The sequence below is a fragment of the Struthio camelus genome, chromosome 1 (assembly GCF_040807025.1).
Source record: "Struthio camelus isolate bStrCam1 chromosome 1, bStrCam1.hap1, whole genome shotgun sequence".
Taxonomy (NCBI): Eukaryota; Metazoa; Chordata; class Aves; order Struthioniformes; family Struthionidae; genus Struthio; species Struthio camelus.
In genome coordinates, this window is record NC_090942.1 from 126550374 (window position 1) to 126560888 (window position 10515).

Below are 10515 nucleotides of genomic sequence, written 5' to 3' on the forward strand. Positions count from 1 at the left end.
CGTCTTGCTCAAACACGGCTAGCGCATGGGGGAAACGGCACTGAGACTGAGCCTCTGAGGCTGCCTTACCCCCTCACACTCCCAAATGCTGCAGACACTTTTGTGCCCCTAAAGGCCAGGCCGTCCTAGTACCTCCTGATTAGTTGCCTTGGCCGGGACGTTGCACGTCCAATGGGAATGGGATGTGCTGCGAATTGCTGGGGAAACCTAAGCAGGTATGTGATATCAAGGTGTTTGGTAGCGCACAGGGCTCCCCAAAGCCTTCTAGCAGGGGACACTGTCCTCATGACCTGTCCCCAGAGGCTGAAGATCAAGGGCCATGAGAGAGAAGATCCTGTAAAACTGAGGGTGGGTGAGGATGACAGGGTGATTTCCCACTCCGTAGCTTTTGCGGGTGGCATGTCTTGTCTCTCCTCTTTTCCTCCCTCCCAGCTTCACCTAAGGTGAAGGAAACATCCTGGCATTTTGGGGTGCTTGGGATCAGAAGCAACCAAAAAAAGCATGTTTAGAGTGAGGGCCTGTCCGGCAAGCACAGCCAACAACAGATATTTGCAGGTGCTTTTTATTTGCCTTCTGGTTTTCTGAGACTTGGGTCCCATAGGCCAATTGCTCTCTACAAGCAGGTGCTCTAGATGCTTTATTACTAATTCTTTTCAAGTGAAACCTCGGTTTCTCCCATTATCACATGAATCTGAAAAGTAGAGCTTTAACAAGAATATTGAATGTCATGAAACGTTACGAAATCACAAAAACCAGCGCTATAATACTCTGAATTGGTTCGCCAAGACATATTAACTTGATCAATAGGTGAGTGTAGCTGCTGCTGTATCCTTCATTCCTCTAATTCAGCACTAACAGGAGCTTAGTAGCCATCCAGAAATTAAAACCAAACAAACATGAATTTCAAGGAAATAAAAATGAAATGAGAATAACTCTACTCACAGCAAGATTTTCTGTGGTAGATGTTCAATGTCCAGTCTTTCTTGTGGATTAGAAACGATGGCCACAAACTCTTCTGCTCTCCTTTATATGGGAATGACCTCAGCTGGAGCCTGTTGGCTAGTTTTTAGCACTGCTGTTCAAGGGGGACTTGAACACTTAACAGGAGACCACCAAGGAAGGGTGAAGATGACCAGAGGTCCAGAGAAAATGACAAAAGAGGAAAAGACAGATAGAAAGGTAGGGAGGGACATGAGATAACAGTCTTCAAACGAGTAAAAGCATCAGTAAAGGGATGGGGATAAGCTATTCTCCATTTCAACAGCAGACAGGAATAAATGAGTTTATGCAGTAGTAGGCTAGATGTACCACAGTGAGAACAGCATGGAAAAGGAGAAGCCACTGGCTCTGCAGCACTGGGAGTCTTAAAGCAAGAGCACAGTGGCATGGCTGTCGATGGTGCTGTACTGGGCTAGGAAGCTAGCACAGAGGTTTCCAGAGAGTTTTCCCAGTACAAAGGGTGGTTGCTGAGACTGTGAGACCTGCTCACTTGAATGAGGTAACCTCTGGCATGTGTGACAAGCTGCCAGCCCTTAAAGTTTCGATCCACACATTTCTCATGGAAACAAGACCACCTGAAAGAGGAGAGGTTAGAGGGTTGCTGTTTGGTGGTTGAATACAGAAAATAAAGTAGTGGGTTTACCCATCTGCAGCTAGAACTCCAGAAGGGAAGGGGCCGTAGGAATAAGCCAGTTTTCTCATTTAAAAAAGAATGGCTGTGTTTCTGGGCTAGTTTTACTTGCTGCTTTGGGGGTTCTTGCTCTTCTGGAGCTATGTGAGGAAGTTTTCCTTTCTCTGCAGCTCTCCAGCTGGTGCTGAAGGACACTGCCTACCCTAGAAAAGTAGCCCGTGCTGCCTGCAGTCCTCAGCCCTGCACAAAGTGCCGTAGAAATCCCCCTACTGAGTGTTCCCCCTCCCCTGTACCAGCAGGCTGGGACGACGGCTGCCAACACAACCCTCGCGTCGGTGCTCAGCCCTCTCCCAACCTTCGGGGGAGTGAGCAGGCGAAAGTTTCCTCACCAGGAAAACGTTGATGAGCTTTGGTGAGAGGTGCCTCCTGCACCTCCACACAAGTTGCTCATGTAGCACCTCTCCAAATCTGAGACGGTCACTTCTTTAGGGCTTAACTGCCTGCAATTTTTAAGACTAAGCTATATCCTTTGCCACACAGAGCGTAAACTGCAACAGTTACTGTAAAGCAAGCAAAGACTTTTCCTGGTATTTGAAAGAACAAGAATACGCCAGCCTACTCGCTGGGGACGTGGAGCTTTAGGAGAGCAAATTTGTCAGGTTTTGCAGTCCTATAGTACTACTCAGCAGCAATGCACATAGCTACATGCCTTGCCTTATGCAGTTCATTTGGTACATTACACAAAAGATAGCTTTTTAGACTAACACCCACAGGAGTGTCAGGTACAGTTCAGTGTATTATGTGTTTTAAAAGGACCTTGTCAGTTTTGCTAGATTTTTTTTTCCCTTCAAAATTTAAACATTTGGTTGGATAAAGGCTTGTCAAACTCATTTCTCCAGTGACGTCTGAAAGAAATGCTATTTTTTTCCTCTGAAAAAATAATCAAGCCACTAGGAATAATCAGAGACTTTTCACAGAGTTCAAAAGACCTCCTTCTGTTAGTATTCTTGGTATAAGAAGAGCATGAAAGAAGTTCACCTTTGGGTTTGCACTCATCTCTGGCTGGAGCATGCTGTCACAGAGGTAAACATTTACTCAGATTTTTTGTGACTGCCTCACGCTGGAGACAGAGAAAAGAAAGTGTCCTCTAACTGTCTGACATTATTTCTACTAGCAAAACAAAGCAGGGATTTGTGTACAATTCAGGTACTGCCGAAGGATAGGAGGAAAAAGACTCTGAAAGAATTAAACCACTGGGTAAAAGTGTTGGGATTAAATATACATTTATGTAGACAGAGCACTTTTAACTGTTAGTAATATTTCAGAAGTCCCTGAAAGGAACCAAAATCCTTTTAGGGTAGTAAACTGTGTCGTTGCTGGCATTTCAAAATGGAAAATCTTTCAGCAGGTGGGCAAAGGATGGAGACAGTTGTCCAAATTCCAGGAAACGAATTATTTATCCTTTCAAGTTCTCACTCATGGCATTGCCACTCCTGTGCTTTTCCTAAACATTGCACCAGAGAGAAGGCTGGGGACCCCAGTAGGCCTTTGCCAGACCAAGGCTGTGCGGGATTAAACCTTCCAAATGGTGAAGGATCACACAGCAGTTTAGTGGGAGAGCCAAGTGGTGATGCCTGGCGTTCAAGGGCTTTCCATCCAACAGCTGTATTATGTGGTGACAAACGCTAATAGGGGTTTTGCATGTTAAAGAGGGGCTGAGAGGAAACAACTCTACAAGAAGTAGTTCTTTTGAATTCTGTGAGCAAAACAGCTAGAAAATTTAACTAACAACTATCAACTTCTTTTGTCAAAGTGCTTTGAGAAAGGCTTAGGAGTTCAGCTGCTCAGTTGTTTTTTTGGGTGACACATTAGTGTCACCAAGAATTATCAACCGATCAAATATTTCATCTAATGAAAATTAAGGTACCTTTGCAAGGAAATTAGGGAAGAGTCTGTGAAGTAGTACTGAACTTCACAGTTGCAGTCCCTTAGGTAGCAATCAAGTAAAACAAGTAAAACTTTATAAACATACATCTTTTACCGGACTAAAGTACTGTGTATATAGCATTATAAATTTACAGGAGCAGAAAGGCAGAAAAGAGTAGCTTCTAAATGGAAGGCACAAATACAAATCTGACCTTCAGGTTTCACCAAACCTATATCCAACCTGTACACACATACACACACAGAGCACAAAAATTAGTCTAACCCCTCTGCACTGGCAAGTCCAGTACTCTAGAGGAAGTATAGAAAGTCAAAGTGCTGCAGAAACAACTTTCTTTTCCAAACGGAAAAGAATCTTAGAAAGACCATCACCTCCAGGGATGTCTGCGTGCATGGGATTTTGTCAGATAGATTGTTTGTAAATTGGCAGAAACCCAGATTTAACTGATGGACAGCAAGAGAGGGCTCTCAGTGCTACAGAAGCAAAAATTAAGAGCCACTGGAAAAGCTGCAACTGAGAGGTCCCTCTCCTGCCCACTGCGGACACAGACCTATGACTGCAGGAGGATGCAGGGAAGCCCCCTGCCCTCCCCCTCTGTTTTTATGGTACCCTCTGGGACAGCTGAGAGGAAAACGGCAAACCCATTTGTGGCCCCGCTGCTGGGACGTACCAGCCAGCTCCTTCTGGACATGCCGGGCCCTAGATCCAGGCCCCTAAATCACCTGCTGCTGCTGGACAAGGATGGAGGGATGCCGCACGGCAGCAAGTGAACTCCTCCAGAGGGAGGTTTGTCAAAGCTGTGTTTGCAAGGACAGCTGTGAGCTGCTTCATCATTTAAATTGATTTTTTAAGCCTTGCATGCTGTGATGTCTGCCCAAGATTTCCTCAAAGAACCTTGCAGCAGTGGAATCTGTATAAAGACACCAGATTAGAAGCTCAGAGTAAATGTGTACTGGCAATAAATAAAAAAATAAACACAAACATACTCCAGGTGGCTAAACAGCAGCAAAAGGGAGCTATTTGAAGCAAAGAGACACCCTTCAAAAAGTAGCAATAAAATGCAGAAATTAGGCAAATTAGATGTAAGACTACAATAAGGCAGTCCCAGAAAAATATGCTAAGGAACTAACAGCTAACAGCATGGAGGCTAATAACAAAGACTTTCTCAACCATATCGGAAGGAGAAAGCCTGCCAAAAGAGCTGGTATGGCCAGCAAACAATCTTAGTGCAAGGAAACTTGAGGAAGAGAAGGCTGCCAAAAAAAGTGAAATGGATAATTTGCAATGATATTCACAGGCAGCACTTAGAAGAAGAGATAGGAAGAGTAGTCTAAGCGAATTTGATAAGAACACAAACTGGTGAAACCTACCCAATTTTCCCATTTGGCAGGGTACAAAGCCTGTAAATGGGGGGAAGTGGGTGTAGCTGATGTCATACGTCTTACCTCTACTAAGGTTTTCATGCTGTTTCGTAAGAAAGTTGATGAGGCATGACTCTGATGAAAATATTGCTAAAAGGGTGCAAGTGAGGGACTGTACTTGGTTACCCGTGGTTCGCTGCCGATGCAGAGGACACATAGGCTGGGTATGACCTGCCATTCAAGGCAGATGTTCATCACACAGAGGAAACCAGGAGCGGAGTAGAAGGACGGGCAGGGGGCTCGGGGGAGCACAGCCTGCAAAAGGGGGCTGAAAGGAATTGAGTTGTTCGGGAGAGGGAGATGTGATAACCAGAGCGATCAGACATGAGGCACGATTGCTGTGTGAGGAGATATCAGCCTGGCAAGGAGTCGTGAGCCTGGAGAGAAATGACTCAGGAGGGATGGAGCAGAAGGCTGAAATGATGGGAGGAATGGCAAAGGTAAAGAGAAAAACCGGCTTTTCAAGTATGGATTAGACATAGCTATGAAAAAGAAATCGACTGGCAGGCTTTAAACCCCTGGTTTAAGGGCAACCTCTGCGTCAGGAAATCTCCAAGTCATTGGTTGTAGGAAGCTAGTATAATATAACAGAAGGATCTCTCTTAATCTTGTTTCTTATATTCTTCCCCAAGCACTCTTAATGGCCACTATTGGACACCAGTGATCTGGCCCGATACGTCAGCCTAAGTAAATTCAGAAGATCACAGAATCGGCTGGGGATAACTGCTGGGGCTCCCCGGATGAAGTCCCAGCTGGTAGCCAGACATCCCAGTTCAGTTAGTGAAAGAAGCATCTTTCGCAATGGAAAAACAGTCTTTCACTTTCTGATGTCCATAGAATTAACAACGTGGAGTATTTAGCAATATTTATGAACAAAGCAATTGCAACATAGCTACTAATGACTCACTGTCTTCTCAAGGAAACACCCTCGGTTTCCACTGAGACCTCCTCATGGAGAGAAAAAAAAAAAAAAATTGAAGGAAATAATTCTCCTGATCCAGAGACACCACCTTAACTTCAGTATTGTGAGTGGGAGGAAGAGAGAGCTGGGTAACAGCACATGGAAACTTTGAGATCCCAGATCTATTAAAATGTTAGTTTGCCTGCCTAGCTACTTAGCCTGTCTGGAAACTTTCATTCAGGACATATCTTCATCATAATCGAAAGCAAGTAGTTAGGCAAAAATGAATCTGGATTAATGTTACAGGGCAGGTACCCTCAAGAGACCTTCTATTTTAACATCTGAAACAGCTTTCAGTGACTACATACGGTTTGATACAAGTTTCTCTCCCCAATAGACTCAAAATGGCCCAGGGGAGTTAGTCTGATGTTTGTTTGCTGTTTAAGGTTTAGAAACCCCAGGCTCAGACTCAAAGAACTTGCTTACCTCCCAGGTGAAACCCAGCAGCTCAGAAACCTGCCTCTTCTCAGATTTCTTCCTGTTCTTGGATTTTTTTTTTTTTAAATTAACTACCATAATTGTGCTCTCCCGATGCATTTCCCAAAATGACTTTGTGGCTATAAGGCTGCTTTTTCTTTTAACCTTCCTTGCCCTCTTGTACTTACTGAGATTGAGTCATTTCTCCAGGAAAACTCTAGAGACCCCAACCTCCCTTTTAACGGACAAGATTACTCATTTCAGAAACAGAGAAGATCTTTGTGATTTCTGAACAAAGAACGAGGAGGACTTTGGCAAGTACCCAGTGGCTATGCCCTGGTTCTCCCCAGGCAAGAGCAGCCAAGGTGGAAGAGGTCTTCCAGCGCCAAGATGAAGAATAACTCTTCGTCAATAGAGTCTTGCTTGCAGGGGATCTCCCTGGTGCCACCTGCCCAGGGCGGGCAAGCAGGCACCCACCCACCCGACTCCATCCCATCCTGCCCTGCAAGGTGGCCCCAGAGCCACAGCTCTCACCAAAGGGCTTGGCTGGGAGAGACCTTGCAGGTGGGATTGCTCGATCTCAGGCTATTTGGCAACTGGAAAGAGGGAAGAAGAACTATTTCTTAGAAGGCGCTTCAGCTGGAGAGGTGCCAGAGGAAAAACTTTCTCTAGGCACACGCCAGAGGAGCCAAAAAGGGGTATCAAAGAGGAGAATCGAGGAAATTTCATTATCATCCAAACCACCAGGCCCTCCAATTCTCAATTAAATGAACATGCAACAGCACTCCATGTGGCTAGACTACATCCAGGTAGAGGCAAAACACCTGGCTGGTTGTCAAAAGGCCAATGTACCCCTGCAGCTCCCAGGTCGCGGCTGCCCATCAGTATGGGGAGGCACAGCCACCTAGGAGGATTCGCACAAGAATAGTCTATAGAATTTTTCTTATGGCTATAAATACAGCTTTTGTAACGTCTTAGATCTTTCTTATTTTATTACTTTAAAAGGAATTGGTTTGATCATTGCCTCATCTTTTTTTTTTCTTTGTTAAATCCTTCCATTGAAAATGTTTGAAAATGTTTAAAAAAAGATCTTTCTTTTCCCATCGTCTCTGTGTTTTCTTCTCTAGTTCTTTCTTAATCTGTCACTCTCCCTGACAATCTGTCCTCTCTGACCAGCTTCCTCATGTACTTTCTGATCAATGATTTCTTTTATGACACTGGTATACCCCCTCCCCACACAGGGGAAAGGAGCTTGTAGTGCTAGGTGCTGTGATGAGATGAATGAGATAGATAAACTCTGCCTTGGGGAATTTGCCAACCAAACAGATACCACAAATAAATGACAGGAGGTAGAAACTGTAAAGCTGGATTTACTAGTAAATTGCAAATGAAGCCCAACTCTTTCTAGTCCTTTTTACTGGACCACAATTTCCCTCCTCTGCTACCTGGATAACCACGATGGACACCTGAGGTGAAAAGGCCATGACAAAATAATATCCTCTCCAGCAAAGCACCTGCCCCGCTGCCCTTTGCTAAGGCCCCCGGAGGCAGAGGAGATGCTCTGTGCCTGCTAAGTTCAGAGTCCACCATGAAACATCAACTGCACGTCATTAAATTGACACTGCACTTCACAAACCCATTCAGACATTTCCCACCCTGAAGACTTGTCATGTGAAATCATCTAAACACAAGCCCAGATGTAGGGCAACAGATCAGGATCATTTCAATAATGGACACTAAGGTGGAGGACAGTTGGAGAGATCTTAAGCCTCAGAAGTTTTTAAAACTTGAGACACTTGGGCTTTATCAGAAAGCCCAGCTAATTCAGTCACCTTGCAAGAGGACAAGTAAATACCTCAAACTATTTTTCTCATATCCTGCTGGATTTGCCTTTGCTGGTGATGAGCACAAATCCATGTGCAGTGTTGCTCTCATCCCTGTCGCACCCTCTCGCCTGGAAGTATTTCCTGATACCAGCCTGCTTCTCAGACCCAAATTCTTGCCCCCTTTTGTACATTATATAAACTGGGAGATGATGATGAGCGTGGCTGAGATAAAAGATGTGTGTCCCTGCATAGAAAGACTATGTGAAGGATGGTTGGCGGTGATGGGAAAAAAAAAAACAAAACATAGAGATGAAGGTTAAGAGAAGGTGAAATGTATTTTAAGAAGGAAAGATGAGTACAACCACTAAAATGCACCAAAATGAGCCTATAAAGCATTGGAGACATCTGAGAAGGAAAGAGATTTGCCAACGGAGAAAGAGAGAGGATTTCTTCTATGAAAGATCGATAGCTTGCAAAAGGCAGTGGACTGGGAAGGAGGTGCAAAAAAAGAACTAGAGCAGTGAACAGCTCTCCCCCTCTATGTAGGATTTGCTGTTGTGTTTCCAAGTATTTGAAAGTAGATACACCACCCAGCTTCTGGAAAATCAGAAATGCACTTCCCTTCACCCCAGACAAAGAAAACTCACTTTCTCAACTCTTATATTCACCAATATCCTGTATCAACCATCTGTTTAGCACATAAGCTCCCTGGGGTGTTTGCTCTGAAGGCAGGAACACTGTTCAAGGGTAATAATTGGCAAGGAGGAATGGAAATGGTGAAGCAAAAATATCCCCCTCTTTATCCTCCTCCATTCAGGTGCCAAAATCTGTCAGCATTAACCTTCTTCTCCCTTCCCAAGATCCTTTCTCAACACAACTCAGTTTTTTCCCTTGCAGGCCTCCAAGCTCCCCATCTACCACAGAGCACCCTTGAACCAGGCACGAAGGGGAGCCCAGGCAACGCAGCCCAGCCACGTGTCCACCAACCAGCAAGATCCTGAGACTCCCCAGGGCCCCCACTATAGCAGCCAGCAACCGAGCTGGACCCTGCTCGCTGTTATCCTCAATTGCGAGAAATAGGAGGTGGCGAGGAGGAAACTGGTGTTAGCTTTAGCGTGGGGGCTGGAAACATTTCTGTGCTGAAGGCCAAATCAACTTTTCTAATGCAGTTTGCAGTCTCCACGTTTATACTCACTAATGTCCAACATCGCTCTCAAAACATCTTGCGGCTCCAGGCTCAAGGGAATGGCGTCGTGAGTTTTGCTGGCAGGCCCTCAGGCTCCTGCCCTGCCTTTGGGGAGCCGACTCTGCTGCTTCCCATCAGGGCCCAGGGCACTGAAGAACAGAGAAACCACACAGCACCCAAACAGCCAGCTCCCAGCAAGCACAGAGCCGTCAAATACCCATTCAAACAGGTCAGAGTTTCATCTGTAGACTCTCTTGCATACTCCAATTTCACAACTGTATAAATAAGTAGTAGACAGCATTATCCTTCATAACACAGCAATAATTGCTACAGACTCTGTCAGTCTCTGTAAAAAGCATTTTGCACTTACTTTGAAAATTAGGAACTGAAGTTGTACTTACGGAAATTACCAACTCATTTTGTTCTGTGCTGGAAAACTCCTACCACCTTTCCTTTTTAATGTGTTCCTGTTCAAGATGCAACTACTCAAAGATATCATGAACTACGTAACACATTATTTACCTGTTTACCACAGCTGAGGGATGTTCACAGAAGGTCTATTCAAATCATTTTTTGCCTGCCCACACTTCTTCCCTGCTAGACTTTGTTCCTTTCCTTCTTGGTTTCCTTCCTTTTTAAAATCATATACTTACATTTCTGAGTCACTTCTCATAAAACCATTGATTTTTTTTCCTGTTCTTTTCACTTTTTGTTTTTCAGGGGAAATATTTTCTGCTATATCTCAGACATAACCCTGCCGAATTCTTGACTTGGGCACGCAGGTGAAAGCTGAAAGATGCTGGAGCAGGGTTTAAATGGCAGCAACTTTACTTATAACCGCACAGTGCAGAGACAAACACTGCTCAGTGCACACAGGCACAGCACTTTTCACCATCCCTCATTTGTGTTTAGGAATACCAAAATCCCTTGGTGTATGTGAGTGCTGTGATGGACAACAGTGAGGAAAACCTAACCCAAGTGGATCTGAAAGTCCTCTTTCTCCTGAGGTGTGCACCAGCCCATGATCTGCTGTAGGTTGGTTCTTGGCCAAAGCCTAGTATTTTGATAGAAAGCATTTTAACATCATGCCATGAGCGCTTGGGGCAGTACCCCCATTGGGGAAACCGCT